At 53.0% G+C, this 18,157-nt stretch overlaps 1 protein-coding gene and 1 long non-coding RNA gene across 5 annotated transcripts in view; one reads left to right on the top strand and one right to left on the bottom strand.

Moving 5' to 3' along the window:
- Positions 1-15,540: 15,540 nt before the first annotated feature.
- LOC130142012 (uncharacterized) lies at positions 15,541-17,129 on the bottom strand. Its single transcript, XR_008819259.1, has 2 exons — positions 16,729-17,129; positions 15,541-16,558 (listed from the first exon to the last, which is right to left on the bottom strand). It is a non-coding gene; the product is annotated as an uncharacterized LOC130142012 (long non-coding RNA).
- Positions 17,130-17,151: 22 nt separating this feature from the next.
- The window catches only part of LOC130142011 (zinc finger CCHC domain-containing protein 7-like), a 124,607-nt gene continuing 123,601 nt past the window's right edge, over positions 17,152-18,157 (top strand). The window contains exons 1-2 of one of the 4 annotated variants that reach the window (XM_056323403.1): positions 17,152-17,206; positions 18,020-18,059. The gene's annotated coding sequence lies outside the window, so the exon portion shown is untranslated. Of the gene's footprint in view, positions 17,211-18,019; positions 18,060-18,157 lie in introns of all 4 variants that reach the window. The other 3 variants (XM_056323399.1, XM_056323401.1, XM_056323402.1) reach the window with 3 other exon arrangements.

Raw genomic sequence — 18,157 nt, 5'->3', positions numbered from 1 at the left:
GAGGAGACCAGCAATTTTATGTAATTCATTGCTGAAAAAAGCAGCAGCTCAACAGGACGATGAGCTAGGTACCCATTACGTGATGGAGCCCAGCTGTCCTGAGGATGGCCAAACACCCGCCTGTCCATGGGAAGCGGTGAATGGATTCCTTGCTTTGCTTTGCATGTGTGCGCAGCTTTGCTTTACCTATTAAATCGTTCTTTTCTCAGCCCTCGAGTTTTACGTTCCTTTCTGATGCTCCTCCCCATCCCTCTGGGTGAGGGGGAGCGAGTGAGCAGCTGCGTGGTACTTAATTACCAGCCGGGGTGAAACCATGACAGTATCTACCACTTATTTCAGCAATGGAATTAGCTAAAATTGCAATGAATAAAAGAGTTCTATTTACATCACCATGACCCTAATGTTCTTGCGCTGGCAGATGTGGTTACCACTCCTCTTCCCGTCAGTTCAGCCCTGTGCCTCCTGATACCTCCCACTAGAGCAGCAGCCATCACTGGTTGGCTTCCCACCACCCTGGCAAAAGGCAGAGAGTTTTGCCTCCCCAGCCATGTGCTGCTGAGCAACTGCCTGCTTTGCCTACGCTTAATATGTCCCATCTGCCTTCACAGGAGACATGGTCTTTTGCTCCCACAGTGTCCCTGGGGATGTGCCTCTGTGGTCTCTGTAGCGGAGAGCAAACACCCTGAAGCAGCCACAACCGGACACTATGTAGAGCTGCTCTCATGTGGACACTTCACCACCACGGAAAGCTTCCCTACAGGGAGAAAACGCATTTGCACAGCACTTTTTCACATTCATCATCACCACAGACACCGCAAATCCAGAGATCTTTGCTCAGGAGCACCAGAGACTGTGCCCAAGTATCGGAGTCTGAAATCCCTGCAGCCGTGCGCATTGCTCCTTGCAGCTGTGCTGTGACAGGCAGCAGCTCTCCTGGAAAGAAGTCTCTGTAGCCTAAGGCAGGAGGAATGAAGCAGGGCTAAGGCCAACTGGATGCTGTTAACGACACAATTCCCGCTCCATTTGCCCTCCTGAAATGAAAAGCAAAGAATGAAGCAGTGGGCTGTGAGGTGGCCTCAGGGTTAAACTTGCTGCATCTGTACTGGCAGCTGTTGCTCTGGCAGTGCATCGGCAGTCACATTTGTATGCCGCACTGCTCGGACTACTTCGGGCTTGTTTTGCCCCTGCACTGTCCGTACTGGCTGCGTTACCCCTCTTTGCCTTACACCTCATAAGAGACACCTGTGGTGCTGCCTTGTCAACAGCTGGCTGCTCCCGAATGCCATTTAAATCGAACACCACTTCATAAAAGCCCAAGGGAATGATCACTGAGCTCTGCAGGGTGCTGCAGGGGCTCGGGGCTGCGGGGGCGTCTCCTGCCATGGCTACGTCCTCTGTCTGCAGACCATGTGCATGTTTGCAGAGCATGCCTAGAGAAACGCACAACCTGGCAATACTGATGCCAGTAACTCCTGCAACTCTGGGTAGTGCTAATCTGCAGCTCGGAGAGCAGCGCAGCGTGGTCCAAGGGTCTCCCCAGGGTCCTGGTGAATCCACACCGCAGCAGTTCACATGCTGTGTGATGTGTTGCACAGGTGGCTCTGCATGAGCTACTCTTCTACCTTGGGGTGCAGAGCAGAAAGACCCTGGGGTGTCAAATACCAAGCATCTGCGGGAACAGGCTTGGGAGCAAGGAGAACCTGCCTTTCCTAACTCCCAGCATCATCTCTTCTGCTCTGTCCATCCTCAGCAACATGAGCAGTTCTCCGGTGGGATCTTCTTCCCATGAACAAGCACCACGAAAGTCACCAAGAAGAAACATGGTGCTGGAAGCAGGTTCTGGAGTTGCATGGAGTGGGACATATGGCTTACTCGAGCAGCCTGGTTGCGGGGTGGGTTTCCCTCTCTGGGTGCTGCCTCTCTGGGTGCTCCTCCCCGCCCCTGCCCCAGCTTGGAGCCCCTGTATTGCCACCCTTCTCATCACTGCCAGCTCCTTGCACAGGCTGCAGGATCCACAGCGGGGTGGATGTGGTCTGTTCCTTCACAGTACACCTCCTGGCTTAGCCAGGGCTCAGCACCAAAGTCGGGGCTGATGTAGAATACGGGAAACAGTAGAGGGATTCACCTTGCTACAGGGGCGGCTATGAGGTAAGCTGGAAAACTTGTGGAGTTTAACTGGAAGTCCTTGTGCGCAGGGAGGAAGGTTAAGCTGGACCACAAGAAGCAAGCCTGCATCTGCATGGAGCAGGTGCAAGAGGATGACCTCTCAGGGAGTCGTTTGTGCAGGCAGATTGATGGTTATTTCCCCCAGTTTTGTGACAGAACAGGTAAAATGTCCACTGATGCTGTTCCCAGGGAGGGAGCGAGGCGAACAATTGCAAATCTCTGGTAAAGAGACAGAGAGATGGCTTGGAAAATTGCATGAAAGTGAGTAACAAAGCTTGTGGTGCAGCCAGAGTGACCCTGGGTGGGCAGCACGGACTCCCCCCAGGCAGGTGGGCTCTGGCCAGCGAGAACATGTTGCAAGGGGAGAATCGGGTGGAGGAGGCTCCCAGGGTGACTCTGCGCTGACGCACGGCACAGGTGGTGGCACGGGCAGTCTGGCAGCAGTGGTGGTGCTGGGCTGGCTCTGCGTCGCTTCAAGGGGTCCCACTTGCCCTTCCCCACTCAGCTTGTCCAGGGATCAGGGGAAGGGGTGCGGAGAGGAGCCACGTGAGGTGAAAGGATTGGAAACCTCATGGGCCCAAGGCTGCATGAGCTATTCCACTTATCAAGGAGATTGTGAGCACTACCTGCGAATGCCTTCCTGGCAAGAAGAAATTTGACAAGGCAGGGCTGTTTGGTGCAGCAGACAAACTTAAAAGCATGACCTGCGCCTGCAGCAGGAATCGGATAAACCCGGACTGGAAATTAAGCTTATGGTTTTGAATGGTGAGGACAATTCACCACCGCAGTGATTTACAGGGTAGTGCCGGAAAACTTCAAAGGAAGATTGATTTTGTTGCGTTGTTACATTTTGCCCCAAATGAGGTGTTTGCATCAATTGCTATGGGAGCTACCAGGAAATTGTCCAGGGGAGCTGCATTGTCTGGGCCATGCCTCCTGCTCGTGAGGATTCTTCCCACATTGTTAAATACTAAAATCGTCTATAATGATCCCCCAGAAACAGAAGGAGGCATTTCAGGTCAGCGTTAAGCAATCTGTTCTGTGGGACAGCCTGTTCCCCCACTGAAGGCTGTGGTCCCGGTGCTTCCCAGGTTTTCTGTGCCCGCCTCCCCTTGTCTCACAGCAGGGAGAGCTCCTGGAAATTTTGTTCCCACAAGCGTTAAACATTTCATCAGCTTAGACGGAAAGGCTCCTGGGAAAAACAATGTTAGATGAGACTAAAATCTCGGTGGTAAAGCAACCAGCCAGGAATATTATGCTACTGTCTTGGCGAATGATGGTATTTACCAGCCTATTAACCTGAGCTAAAGTCATTGCTCCTTCTGATTGCCTTTCCCTCAAACCATCCTGGTAAAGGGAGAGACATGGACCATGTCTTCAGATGCCGCAGGCTGCCTCTACTCCAGATCTGTGTTCAAACCCTTTTTTTACATATAGCCTGACACACACTTAACACTTACAAGTAAATAAAAGCCCAGAGTTCGATTTACTATGCCATTACACTTGCAAAATAAGAAGGAAAAACGAGCTTGTATTAAGCGTTGATACGCACGGGTTTTTTTCAAGCACAAGTGACATGTTACAATGCGGATTTGCTCTCTGAGATGTCAGAGTTTAATGAAGTAGGAGAAATCCTGCAGAGAGCAGCACAGGACTTAGATTTCCCCTTACGAGGATTAACTTCATACCCCTGTTTGGCAAAACAAACATTTTCTTCAGTAAATGGAAGTTGCCCAACTAGCTCGGGATAGCCTTTTACAGTCACTACATGGATTACTTTCTCCTCTCCTGGCCTGCTCCTTCTGATAAAGCACACGTTCATATCTGAATGTACAATCCCAGTGGTAACGAGGACCCCAGGTCCCAGCAATGATTACCTACTTCGTGCAGAAGGTCCAGCATGCCTTTGCCATTCTCAGGCAAAACAATCCGTGCTCACATTTAGATCTTTTCCTGGACCTAGCGACGAAGAGCTGCAGCACCGTGGAGTGCGCTGGAGGGGAATCTGTGGTTACACAGGAGATCGCTGTAACGCACGCTTATAGCGAAAGGCCGTCTTGCCCTGGACCAAATGTGCAAATCTTGCTGCAGTCTCGGAGCGTTGCTTTAAGCCCTGCCGAAACAGCCTGGCTGTGGTTCATTTCCCAGAGGATACTCATTCAGCTATTTCGTATTAGACTGGCTTCAGCAACGGAGTGGAGGTACTGCACACAGATTAATCCTCTCCGCTCCCGACGCTTCTGATGGCGGGTGCCACCAGAGGCACAGCACCTGCTCAAAGGACTCAGCAGCTGGACGCAGTCTGGTGCACTCCATGGACTCCATGGTAGTTATCTGGCCAAATTCCCGGTTGCTGTGTTTCCCAGTCAGACTGGGAGCTGAGCAGAAGGGGGGTAGGAAGAGAAACACATTCACTTTGGGGGAAAAAAGTGGCTTTTCTGGGGCAACTTGTCTTCAGCCTTCCATGAGACTTCCCTTGGAGGTCCCTACTCAACCCTTAACTTCATCATCTCCTACAGAATGATGAAAACGGTCTGTGACCTTCAAAATAAATGGATGAACTGCAGCAGGTGGTATACACCTGGGAGATGCGAACATCTCAGACTGAAGGTGCCTGTCCACCTGCACAAAAGAGAACAGCAGCTTTCTGTTTGTTGACAGATATTGGACAGGGGCTGCAGACGATTACAGAGCCCAAGAACTTCTGTGCTCACCATGTGGCAGGCTCTTGGAGCAGCTGCACATGTCACCAGCCATTTGGTTGCAAAGGTGGGAATTTAAGACCGTTATAAATGGCCACTTCAGAAAGCAGTCCTGAAACTCTTCTTGCTTTATGTTGCATCTGTGGCTTGAATTGTTCTTTCCAAATTTGGTCCTGAACTGTCTCCTGGACTAAGTACTCTGCTGAAAACCAAGCCCAAGTGCCATCATATTTAATCAAGCCAGTGATTTTTCAGTAAGAATGCCATCAGTTAGCAATTTCTCCAATAAATAATGGAACTAACAAAATCTACAGCTTTTCTCCCTATACCCCATCTCCCTCATTCATCCCAATAAATCCAGCTTTCCTCATCACATCTCTCGCTTTTTGTGCAACTTCCTCCTGTTCTCCACCCCCATGTTCCCAGCATCTGCTACTTCACAGCTCCTGTTTCCCCAGCATCCTTCCACCTCACCTCTTCCAACCAGCACAGAGCCAGAGGCAGCTTGTGGTCTGCTGGTCCTGGACCACGTCCAAGCCAGGAGCCCACACAGACCCTTGCTGAGCCCATTCTGGAGCCCTGTGACCAGTGAGGACACTGGTCTCCCTCTGTCTTCTCCACAGAGATGTTTTTCATGAAAATCCTCTGAGGTCATTCCCCTCGAGTTCCTCGCTGCTCTAGTGTGTTTGACCAGACCTGGTGGCCTGTACAGCACAAGCTTCTGGGAGGGTGGAGAGCAGGACAGGGAAGAGGAGCAAGCAATGGCTGATGACCCAGTTGCCTACCTCATTTTTTAGGGAAATCCAGCTGAAAATAGCCCATGGGCTGCTCTCGGTACACATGATGAGAGGTCAGGCCTTTGGCCTCTCTCCCGATTTCAGTGTAAAGTGGAATCCTGCCTGAGCAGGTGGGCTCCTCCTATAACCCTGCAGATGCTCGCAGACTCTTGACGTGCATCGAAGCATGGTGAACAGCAGTGCCACGATGCAGCTCTGCGCAACCTTAAGAGCTGTTCAGACAGACACTAAGAACTCCAGCAGGAAGGTCCGTCATGCAAAAGCTGGACATCCTCTTGCTCTAACCTTCTGCCTACCAGAGAACAAGGTCACAGGACAGTTCAAGCTGGAAGGGACCTCAGGAACTCTTTAGTCCAATCCTCTGCTCACAGTGGGGTCGGCTAAGAGACCAGACCAGGATGCTCTGGGCTTTCCCTAGCCTGGCCTTGGAAGCTCCCAACAATGGCAAACCGCACAGTCTCTTGCATCATTTTGCACCGATATTGGCTTCTGTTTTCTGTCACAGCGCAGGTCCTCAAGACAGGGGCTGACAGCAGAGGGTGGAGCAGCTGGTTTGCTTCCAAGCAAGTGACTTTCAAGAGCTCCTCTTCTCTGTGTATTTGTGATCAAACCAACCAAATCAAGCAATTTGGAGTCCTAGGTGGATCCTTAGTCATGCCTTTCCTGTTCTTTCTCCAGGTACATTATGTTTAGGCATATTAATCCTCCCATAAGGATCTGCCATTCTTACATGGTAATTAACATAGAATAACAAACTTGTAAACTCTGAGCAGATTTGATTTGGAACATGTTGATACATTTGGCACCAGAAACTGGGTCACTGATTATATTCCATCTATGCATCTGGTACTTGTTGTTCACTTTCTGCCACCATGCCAGGAACACAGGTGCTAAAAACTGAACACTATTTCTCTGGATTTATGAGTCTATATTGCATTCAGTGCACAATGTCTTAAACTTAGCTTTCACCTTTTCATAGTGTTGTTAAATAGAATTATTTCTTTTTAAGGTTGTGTCTTTTCCCTATAACCCCCCAAAAAGGAAAGAAATCTTCCAAACAGATCCATGCATACGCAGAGAATGAAACAGAGAATTTAATCATAATGCTTGTGCATGACTTTCAGACTGACATCTGTACGTTAAGAATATGTAAAAATACCAATTTCATGCTCTGACAACTTACTCTGTATTGATGGGGGATAATGGGGATAATGCCATGGGAATGCCAAATGTCAAAGCATTACATAATGCAAAGCATTCACATACTGTCTCCTGGGCCATCACTGGTGGTTTCTTACGGGAAATTTTCCAGAAAAAGAAGAGAAACAGAGACTGGGAACTGCCAAAAGAAAATGGAAATCATGAAGTCAGGGTTAAAAACTGTTGGCAGTGCAGCATCAGGTCTTTGAGCACAGAGTCTTTTCTGGCTCTCAATTGTCCTTTCACTTCTGTCAAAAGAGCAAATTCACATGTGTTCATTTCATAAGCCACAGATAAGCCCAAAATGGTTTTCCATGGAGGACCTGCACATTCTTTCCTCCACCACATTCTTTTAAACCACCTATTTTTGGAAACTGTGCATGTCCAGAAGGGCAACCTCTTCCCTTCAGCCCAGGACCCTCAGAGCAGGGGGCAGCAGCAGAAATGCTGTTCTCTAGCAGGGAGCTGCCCCAGAGGCAAGGGGAGCACACGGACGGGTACCTCCTCGCTTGCCTGGTCCATGTCCTCTCCACCAAGACAGCAGAGCAAGGAGGAGAGCCAGATGAGGGAGCAGGACTTGCCTTCCCAAGGCTCCCAGCCCAGCCCTCCACATGGCAGCACGGCATGGAGCTGTCACGGCTGCTCAGCCTCCTCTGCCCGCTCCAAGGGCACTGCCCAGTGTGGCCAGCACGGCTCACTCCACAGCGCGCCGGGGCACCGACCCCATAAAGGAGAAGGAAAACGGCAGCTTCACCGATTCACGGTTCCTGTCTGAGCTCTGGCATTTGGCAGCTGGCAGGGACTCTGCAGTGCTGCACGTACCCAGCAGACCGGGGTCCTGCGTGTGTCCCACGGAGGGCTTCAGCTCTTCATCGCAGCAAGAACGTTGGGGGCTTTTTGCCCTGAAAATGCTGAGGGTTCTTACTTGCTGGAATAGGGAGAGAGGCAGAACACCATGGCAATTATTTTGCTCATTCAGTGAGAAAATCAGGATGACTGAGGAAAGGAAATACTTTCTCTGACAAGGGTCAGCGTGTTGTGAAAGCCATTCTGTCCTCCAGAAACCGATCCCCACCCAACTGCACTGCAGGACAGTCACTGGCAGCGCTTGGATTTGGAACCTGGGCATTTCTGCTCTGCCCAAGAAGGCAGGCAGGCAGCTATGAAGGACATGCTTTGGTGATGCCGGTGCACAGCATCCCTGGGTGCTCAACCTGTGTCCCCATCACCCTCCACAGAGAAACCATGCTGCCACCCCTACACAGCTCTGCCTTTCCGCTCTCTTCTCTGTCTCCCCCTGCTTTACAGCTGCTTCCCATTCCTGCAGCTCTTGCCCAGGTTCCTAGCTGCCAGTGACCCTGGCCCTCCCCTCCGTCTTCTCCCTCCCTGTGGCTTCTTCCTCATTTCACCAAGTCCCTCCCCTCCCTCAACCCATGCCCCCCAGTACCCACATGCTCTTCTGGTCCTCCACTGACTAGCACATCTGAAAGTGTAATTAACAAGCTATGAAGCACAGTAGAGCTAGCTCTAAGGAGCTAAATAATTACACTCCCTCCCCTCTCCTGCTGCTTGGTTTGAAGCGGCAAAGTGGAGCACCGGGAAGAGGAAGAGCGGATCAGGTGTGGGGTGGGAATTTAATTCACTTCTGAAGTGCTCCTGTCCCTGCTGCACTCGGCTGAGGATGATGGGCTGCAGCTCAGGAGGTTGCAGAGGTCCAAATGCAGTGCGGTGATAAATGTCCCTGTGGTCTGTGCCCAGATCCAGTGGCACTGGGAGTCGCGCATAGCTTCCGCGCTCTCATGAAGTTCTCCTAAGTGGGATCCCACCAGGGCAGGCCACTGAGTACCCTGAGGTCTGCCAAGGTTCAGTGCCTACGATCTTCGTATGCTGTTTCAGTGCAAAGTCTTTTGAAAGTGCTGGTTTTGTGAGCCAGGAAACGCAGGTTTCTGATGCTGTGCCGTGCAAGGTGGCAAGATGCAAAAATGGCAAGTGCAATAGCAGACATCTACCACCTCTTCTCTGTCCTGTCTTAGCTGTTCTTCTTCCTCTCATTCCCCTCCACTTCCCTGCCTCTCCCTGCCTCCTTGCCCAGCATCTTCTGAACCGTTTCAGTCCTCCTGCAGCTGTAACCTGTCAGGTTCTGTGTGAGACCAGTGCAGGTGGTGCTGCCTGCTTCTGCCTGGCACAGTGAGGCAGGACCACCTTGGAACTTCAAGGAGGAGGACTGGTTCATCACCTCAAAGTTTACACATTTTGCAGGATCAGGACAGATGAAACTAGAGTTCACAGGCTTACACACCCAACACAGACAATCGGTTCGGATTGTCATGGATGAAAAACATCGGTTGCAGCTGCTGGGCCAGCATGATTGTCAGGAAACAGCCTGTGCTGGGTCAGAGCCAATTTTCCTTAACACAGGTAACCACAAAAAAGTACAACCCGTCCCATTCAATGAGTCCAGGTAAAAATAGCGTTCAACAAAATTACAAAATCAAGCTCTTAAAAACAAGGAGACGAGTGCATGTAGACATTTAATCAACTTCCTTGCACGCCTGCATTCTTCAGTCGCATTCTCACATTGTTCCAGACTGAAAGAGACATCACACAAAGTTTTCAACGTGGCCAATGCTCCTGGGATTTTCTTCAGCGAGGTTCTTGGACAGGGCAGCTCCTTCCAGCTGTAAATTCTCAAAGGAACGCCAGGTGAAGCAGCAGCTCTAGGAGACCACTTCACATCACAGGGCTGACAGCCAGCAAAGGTAAGAGAAATAGAAACCAGCATCCTGACATGTTATTACATGACTTATTAATGAGTAACCCTGTTGAGACTAACTCTAGATTACTTCATGCTGTTTCCTACAGCACACAGAAACATGCTTGGAAGAGAAGCCAAGGAAAATCAGTATTTCTCTTGCCCAGGGTCCTTTCTGACAGCTCCTCCCGCCCAGGCACCCGAATCCTCCAGGCTTCCCCGGTGCTCCAAGGAGAGCAAATGTTGAAGACCTCTGGTGAGAAGCAGTCAGGCTTGCACAAAGGCTATGAACAATGCTGCACATTCTTGGGTGCCACCTACTGGCATTTGGACTGTAAATTGCCAGTACACACGTGGAAAATCTCCCGCCTTCTTCCCTTTCCATGTTTAAGCCCGTAAAGGTTGTGGTGGAAGAAAGATGGTCTCCACCTTGGAAGACTCAAGGTGACCCTGGCCATCCCTAAGCAGTTGGAGATGCTGCAAAGCCTGCCTGCGCAGATATCCCCAACAGACTCTGGCATGCCTGTTTCTTCTTGCTGTGTTTGTGCAGCCATGCGGGCAGTCTCCAAAGGGCAGGAGAGTGGGGGGGGGGGGGGGGGAAGGGCACCGTGGGGATGCAGGGTAGTACTGTCAGGCATGGGAGAAGGGATGCTCCTTTCCCTGCACGGACAGTGACTTATGGGGGGTGGGGGGGTGGCTGAGCAAATCACAGCAGGAAGATAGCACTGTGGTGGCCAAAACACCATCACTCTCCTTCTGCAGAGGATTATGCTGGCTGGAGTTGAGTGTGGAGGATGCCCATGCCATGCTGCAGGCACAGCCTGGACTGGGCTGCACTGCTTTTGCAGAAGATGCCTTGAGCAGTTAGCAGTTAGCTGCAGCACACCGAGTCGGGTAGGAAGGAGACAGGGTTGTTTTCAGTCCTGCTGCTCCCTGCAGCCTTGGAGCCCAGCTCTGGGCTGCAGGAAGATGCCTCCTTCCACCTTGAGCAGCTTGGAAAGCTGTGGAGGAAGGGGACTTTCTCCAAGGAGGGAACGCAGCCTCGCAAGCTGAGCCAAACACAACCACGGATGTCTCACAGCACCAGCCCCAGGGTGGAAAAGGGTTTCCACTCTCTCATCTCCTGGCTGCGTGTAAGCAGCAGAACGTGAATCTCTGTGCTGTGCTGAGGTTCTCTCCTCTCATGAGCGAGTCACTCATGTGAGTGTGCTGTTTAGGGGAAGAGGTAAACAGTTTGGACTGGGTTCAGGTGCATAGCAGGGAGAGTTTAGCAGTCCTTCTAAGAAACAGCTCTCAGAAGCCAAGGCAGCAGCAGGACTCAATTTGCCCGAGAGAGAAAGGGTGCAAGGGTGAAAATGCCGGTGCCTGATGATGACACATTGCATTGAATGCAGGCGACTCCGCTTCTCCGCAGCAGCAAAGTACACTGTAGCACATCTAAAATGGAGCTGTGCCACCTCCCTACCTAGGATGGATGCCCTTGGACAATATGAAGTAAAAGCTCTGACGAAAGCTGTTTCTTCCAGGAGAGACAAACAAGATGAAGGCAGACATGTGGCCTTGCTTTTCCCTTGCTGCATGACATTGAGAAATTCTGTAACACACCTAAACCACTGTGCTTCAGTGTCTCCTAAAGTGGTGACTGCTTTCAAGTTTCGCTCAGTAAGAGACATTCCGGCTCCTGAGGACCTCACCTGCACACAGAACTGGCTGGACTAGAGAAGCTGCGCTGGAGGACCTGGAGAAGGCACCGATTCTCACTGGGGGAGGCTAACAGTGAATGCTGTTGGCACACCTTTGGTTGAAAAGTTTTGCTGGCTTGTTTGTACCGTTTCTACACTGGTGCAAACCAGAGCAATACAACCCATATTAAGACCTGCCTTCAAGCATCCATCACAAGGTAGTCCCATATGTACACGTATGGCCCAGGCTGGGCTTGTGAACTGACAGCACGGGGGCTAACTGGTCACTGGCCAGCTGAAGAGGCTGTTGTCAGCTCCTGCTGTGTCCCCAGGGTGCTGCGGGGGTGCACAAGTCCATGGGGACGGGCGACCGTGCGCAGGATGCATCAGAGGCGGTAGGTTGCTGACTTTCCGCAATGACGCCACCAAAAAGAAACTTCCTCTCAAGGTCAAAATGGGCAAGACTGAGTTCTTGCAAATGCAAAATACCACTGTATCAGTGCTAAACCCAAATTCTCAAAACTTTCGGTGGCTTATTCTAGAAGTATGGCATTTTCTTTCCTTGTTACTCTGAGGAAAAGTACCTGACCTGAGCTCTTTCTCCAAACATGTATTTTACACCATTTCAGTGACAGTGCCAGGCTCGGTGGCTAGCGCCCAGCCCACCACCCCAGTCAGGAACAGGGCAGCTGGGGGTCACCAGGGCAGCCCCAGGCACTGGGCACCTCCATGGGGACTGAGATAGGACAAGGCTGGCTGGGCCACGATGCCAGCCCATAGGCAGGTGTCACGATCAGGCCTGGTGACGGGAACTGGGGTCAGACACGGCCCTGGGTCAATACAACACACTGGTGTCCTCAGGGCCCAGACAGCTGCAGTTCCAGCCCATCCTTTAATCGTATTAACAGCCTATGTTTTACAATAATTAATTATCTGATACATTTTGAGATGGTTTTGTAACATCCAGAGGCAGTAAAAACACTTTGGTTTCGAAAGGTGTTGTGATTAGATCAGAGAGAAGTACCTGTTGCAAGCATCAGGTGTCACGGCTGCGTTTCGGACTCTTGCCAGGGTCTGCTTACTCTCTGCTGGAAGACAAAACCTTCATACTGTGGGTCATTTTCTGTTCACTTCTTTCTTGACAGAAAGCCTAGACGAACAGAGAACCAGATCATTTTGCCCTCTGAGAGGCACTTCTGCAGCCAACATGTACATGGCTGTGCTAATGTTCCCAGAGGCAAAACGCAGGTTGTAATTACACGCCGGTAATGTTGAAAATAAGAGGACTAGCAGCGCATTAAGGAAACCCCCGAAGTCTGAAAGGCCTACAAAAAAAAAAAAAAAAACGAAATGAAAAATGAAAGATCTGGGCTCAGCAAACGCAGCAGTGTGCGTGTGGCTGGCTGTGCAGGCGAACCACCCTGGGGAGCCAGTGCAGAACACTGCTGGCCCCAAGGGAGCCGTGCAGGTGCCTGTCCCGGGGCAGGACAGAGGAGCTGCTCCATGGTTGCAGGGTGACCGGGCACATGACCCTTCTTCCTTCAGCAGCAGATCCAGCTGAAGTCTTCCATGGCTCCCTGCATCCAGTCGTTTGTTCCTGCTCACCTTTCCTGCTTCTCGGATGCCCTGCATGACAAACCACACATCCCCCCCCCCCCCCCCCCCCCCCGCTGCTACTTGCTGTAGCTCATCAGGGCTCACAAAAGCAGAAGCACACTATGCAGACTCTAATATGAGCTGCTTTGGCAATATTAAACAGGACATCTGTTTTCTAGGGTGAGGGGCTCTCTATGGTGTGTTGCACAACTTTGTATAGAGGTCTTAGAGCCAGCCAGAGGAGCTGGACCCCGGGTCCTAAGGGATGTGTGTGATGACGCAGCACCTGGGGGGATGCAGCGCATCCCCGCTGGCTGTGTGGGCAGCGAGGGGCATTGCCAGTGAGGGGCAATCACTACCAAATGTAAAGCTGTGCCGGCCAGCAAGGAGGGCAGCCAGCTTGGGAGCCCAGTGTCAGATAGGTACTGGAGAGACTGGAGCATCCAAGTGCTCACTAGCGAGTGACAGCGAGGCTAGACGTGCTTGGTGCATATGTGTCTGTGCGTGGCAGTTGGGGACGCCAGGGCAACCACAGCTGGCTAAAGTCAACTACTAGCATGACCCACGTGTACATACATCACCCATGTGCCTGCATACGTATGCATACATCTATGTGCATGTTTTTCACCAACAGACCTGCGTCTTGAGCAGCCAGAGAGGGGAACCAGACAAGGCTGTGGTTCCTGTCCCTGTTGATAGCCCATTATGGCAGGCTGCGTGCACATGTCTACGTCTACGTGCTCTGCGTGTGTGTGTCTCCTCACGTGCCCACGGGCAAACACGCTCACTCTCACTCCTGGCTGGTCCCAGGTATGCGGCACAGGGCAGGCTGGGCTGCTGGCCTCGGCAGGCCCCCGTGGGGGGAACCCCTTGACACCCAGTGGAGAAAGGGGTTCTGCTGCACTGTTGGACTGTGCTGGGGTCTCTGCCAAGGGCCAGGAAGGAGCAGCCATCCGCTGCTGTGCAGGCAGATAGCCTTTGCACAAGCGAGAAGAGCAGTGCCGCCACTGAATGCCTGTGTGGGTATGTGTACGAGGGAACCGGAGGTTGCTGTAATGAGGACATTCGGGAGAACAATAAATCAGGCCAGTTTGAACTTCAGAACAAGGCTGAGGTTCATTAGCAGCACACACTCATTAACACCACATTTCATGCCCACAGATGGTGCTGAACCACTACGTGTTCAAGGCAGCCAGTACTCCCCGGGCTTGCCCTCCATTCACTGGGAGCACAGGAGCCAGCGGGGCCACGCTGGTGGCTGGTGCTGCCAGGGTCACAGAGGCAGAAGTGTGCAGGCTCTTCCTGGAGGCAAGCCTGGAGTGTCTTCCCTCTCCCACCAGTATGGGACCCTGCCCACGCACAGGCTGGAGGTGATAGCTGCTGCAGGGTGCTGGCAGGCAGAGGGGCTGCTTCGATGGGCCACGTGGCTGCTTGACCTGCTTATTCCTCTGCTTGGCTGTTGCCTCTTGCCCAAAACCAGAGCAGGCTTCTCCCAGCTCTCGCAGTTGTGCTTTTCCAATGACTGGTAACTGATTAGTTGTCCCTGCTGGTCTCTGGGGTCTCTGCTTCCAACCCGTGCCCATACCTTCAAGGGCCTCTGCTGTCATCACAGAAGAGAAGCCTGCTAGCAAGCTCTGCCTCCGCACAGCACAGTCTGACAGCACAAACCAGGCCAGGGCCAGCAGCGCGCTGCTAGCAATGGTACATTACTGCTGCTGGGCCACCAGACAAAAAACAACCCCCTCCAGCATTGCCTCAAGGGCATAAAGAAGAGCAGTTCTTGCTACAACCACTGAGATTTCCATGGAAGTAATTCAACCAAAAGCTGGAAGGAGAGAATTACTCATCACCATGACAGAACATGTGAAAACCAAATCTGTACTCTTCTATAGAGGTTTGCTTTCAAGAGAAAAAAGGAAAAAGTTACTTGAAAGCCCATGACGCATTGAAGAATGACCTGTTGTTCAAGTGAAAACGGCTTGCGCCTCCTATCCGTTTTGAGTATTTGAACAAGAAATCAAAACACAACAAGCAAAAAGCATGTTAAAACTTTCTAGCATGCTCCAGGGGAGTACCATGGCATCACTGACAATTTCTACCAATCATTTGGATTTTGTTTCTGAAACATGCTTTTACACACGGGGAATATTTACCACAGATGTTGACTTTAGCTCCTTTAAATGCTTTTTTTTTTGCATTAATTTTTATTCATCTTTAGTAAGCTGCATAGGAAAATCTTTTAACTGCTGCCATCAGAGGAGCAGGTAAAGCAGTCTGGTGCAGAAATTCAGCTTACAGAATGTTTCTTTCTATGAAAAAATTATATCCAAAGCCATTAACAGATGACAAATATCAAGTGGGGTTTAACTGAACATTCCAGTGTCAGGCAAATCCTGAACAAATTCTGTGGAGAACTGCATGCTCTTGAAAATCTGCATGTCTGTTCTGTCCCTCCAGGGTGGAAGAAGTTCATTCTAAAATCAAAGACAGCAAAATCAAGAAACATTATTACTCGCTGTCTTTGCCAGATCAGTGTAATGAGAAAACCTCCTGTATTAGCAAGTCAGGGAAGAGGCAGCTATTTTGCACTGGGAGGTGCCGGCTCACTACGATCCCAGTAAGAAAGGCACTAAGACTCCATAAAGTATCACCAAATATGCTAATTATTAGAGCTAGCACCGTAAACAGAGGATAACACAGATAATCTTGGGTCCCTTTAAATGCTGGGACCCACAAGCTGTGCGGCACCCGACAGGCTTCCAACCATCATGCAGCATGCCCCGCAGGTCCCATCTGTGGAAGGGGTACCCCACTTTGGTCGTTTGGGCTGTTACAGGATTTTCTCCGAAAAGACCCAGCCCTATTCGTCACCTGTACTCTCAGCCAGAAAGCAGTTTTGCATGAGAACTCCTTGCTGCACTCATGGATAAAGGCAAGGCCAAGGCAGGTGGTATAATTGCTGGGACCAAGTGGGAGCTGCCCTGCTGCCATCACCAGCTGGGGAAGCTCATCCTGCAGCCAAGGGATGTGCCCAGCACCTCCCAGCCTGAGGGCCAGGCAGCGTGGGCCAGCTCAGGTTAACCACCACGGGGGTTCAGCAGCGTGGCCAAAGCTCTGACCCAGAGTGTCCCTTCTCCTCCGAACTGCCCTGAAACATGACATGCCAAATCCTCCGCCTTCTCCAAAGCAGCCACTGCTTGAGATTGAAAGATCTGGTTAAATCGCTTCAATCTGGCAGGTGGGTCAGACAAGAGGCTCACATTTTCCAGGACATCCATCAAACCCCACAAGCTGGTTATTCCCAGTCTCAGTCCCGTCCTCAGCAATCCTCAGCAGACTCCTGTGATGGTTCACCGTTATGTCCCAGTCCATTCCCTGATGTCCAAGTCCGTTCCCCTGAGGGCAATCGGCCTCGGAGTTACTCAGGCTCTTTGCACCCAAATGACTGCTTCTTCCTCAGCCAGCTCTGCTTTCCCCGAGGCAGCCCAACTCATGTGCAATCCCTTTCCTTGACCGGTCTGCAAAGATACCGCATCTTCTTCCCCAGAGATACCGCAATCATCCTCACCAACTCTTTACGGTGCATCCAGCACGGCGCAGGCACACGGAGGGCGTTGATGGGATTCATTCCCGCTGACCACGGAGCTGCAGCCCCACACCGTCCTGTTCGGGAAGCAGAAATTCAAGTGGCAAAGCAAGCGGGCACCGGCACCGGTGTGCAGCTGTGGGGAAGCCAGCCTGACCGGGGGTTTGCTCCCCAGCATCTGCGTGCTCCCCCCTTGCCTTTCTCCCGCGACACCCCTCCCCGACCCCTGCTCCCTCCCGTCCCTCACCGGGGCTTCTCGCAGGCCTGGAAGAGGCCTAAGCTCAAAGGCAGGTGGGCCGCAACGGCAAGCCTTTCCAAACGCCCAGTTCACGGTAGTTTCTCCTCAACGCCGTGCTGCCACCCGCCCAGCACCGCAGGCCCCCGCACCTCCCTCCCCCCGGGCCCGGCCCCGAGGCAGCGGCCTCGCCCAGCAGGGCCCTGCCTCCCGGTGAGAAGCCCGGGCGGGTGCCGCGCCCTGCCGCTGGCGGAGGCGGGGCCGGGGGCCAGGGGCCGGGGGCCGGGGCCGGGGCCGGGGCCAGGACCGGGCCGCCCCCTCCAGCGGCCGCCGCAGCCGCCCCGGCCGCCCCGCTCCGGCCCGGTGCGGCCCCGCCCGCGGCCGGTGGGGGCGGAGCGGCGGCCGGGGGGCGGGCCCGGAAGCACGTGGCCGGGGAGGCGGGGCGCGCCCGCCGCCACTTCCTGCTCGGCGTGTCCCGGTACGGCCGGCAGTGAGTACGCGAGCGGCGCCGGCGCCGCCCGGACCCCGTCCCCGCCCCCTCCCCCGCGCCCTCCCGGCTCCCCGCGCTGCCCCCGGCCCGGCCCGCGCTCCGCCACCGGCAGAGCCGCCCGCCGGCTCCCCCGCCCCGCCCCGCCGGGCCGGCCCCGGCCCTACCGCCCCGGGGCGCTGCTGCCCGCGGGCCTGCCCCCCGCCGCCCCGTGAAGGCCGCCGTGCTCCGGCGCCGCAGCCGGCGGGGTGCCAGTCCCCGTGTCCCTGCGGCCTGCCTCCGCCGGTGCGGCCCCCGGGCGCGGGCCGGGCTCTGGCCGCTGTGCCGGTGTCCAGCGCCGCAACCCCTCCTTGCCATTAAACTCTGCGAGTCGCTGCTGGGTGTCCGTGTGTGTCTCTGGCGGCGGCGTGTCGCGCTCCTTCCGCAGCCCCAGCCGCCGTCGGGCCGGGGGCCGTGCGGGGGCCGCTGGCGGGGCCGGCCTGCGGTAGCTCGGGGCGGCGAAGGTCCCGCCGGCGCCGGGCCGCGGGCGGTACACGGCTGCCAGCAGCGCGCCCGGCCCAGCCCTTGGCCTCTCCCTCTTGCTGCTCCAAGAAGCTCAGGGTTGTGTTTCTTGCACGCGGGCACAGCTCCCTTCAGGTCACCAGACCAGACCTGGTCCCAGTGGAAGGAAAAGCAAATGTATTATTTTGAGGATGTGCGTGCAGTTACTGTTAAACACAATCCTGAAAACTGTTGTTAAAGGGGGAAAAGTAAAAAAAAAAAAAACAATCTTCCAAAAGGCTTGAAGTAAACTTCGAATGTTTTGTTATTTTCCAGGGTTTGGGTGTGGAAGATCTATTCCTGTGATCTCCTGAAGGTATAGCTTGTCACTAGAAAAACATTCACCTTTTCTCCAAAGCTTTTTCTTCTCTCCTTTACACTCACTTGCGCTGTATTTAAAGAAACTACAGAAAA

This window comes from Falco biarmicus, chromosome W, assembly GCF_023638135.1.
Source record: "Falco biarmicus isolate bFalBia1 chromosome W, bFalBia1.pri, whole genome shotgun sequence".
NCBI lineage: Eukaryota > Metazoa > Chordata > Aves > Falconiformes > Falconidae > Falco > Falco biarmicus.
Note: the sequence above shows the minus strand (reverse complement) of the source record. Positions and strands in the feature narration are given on the sequence as shown.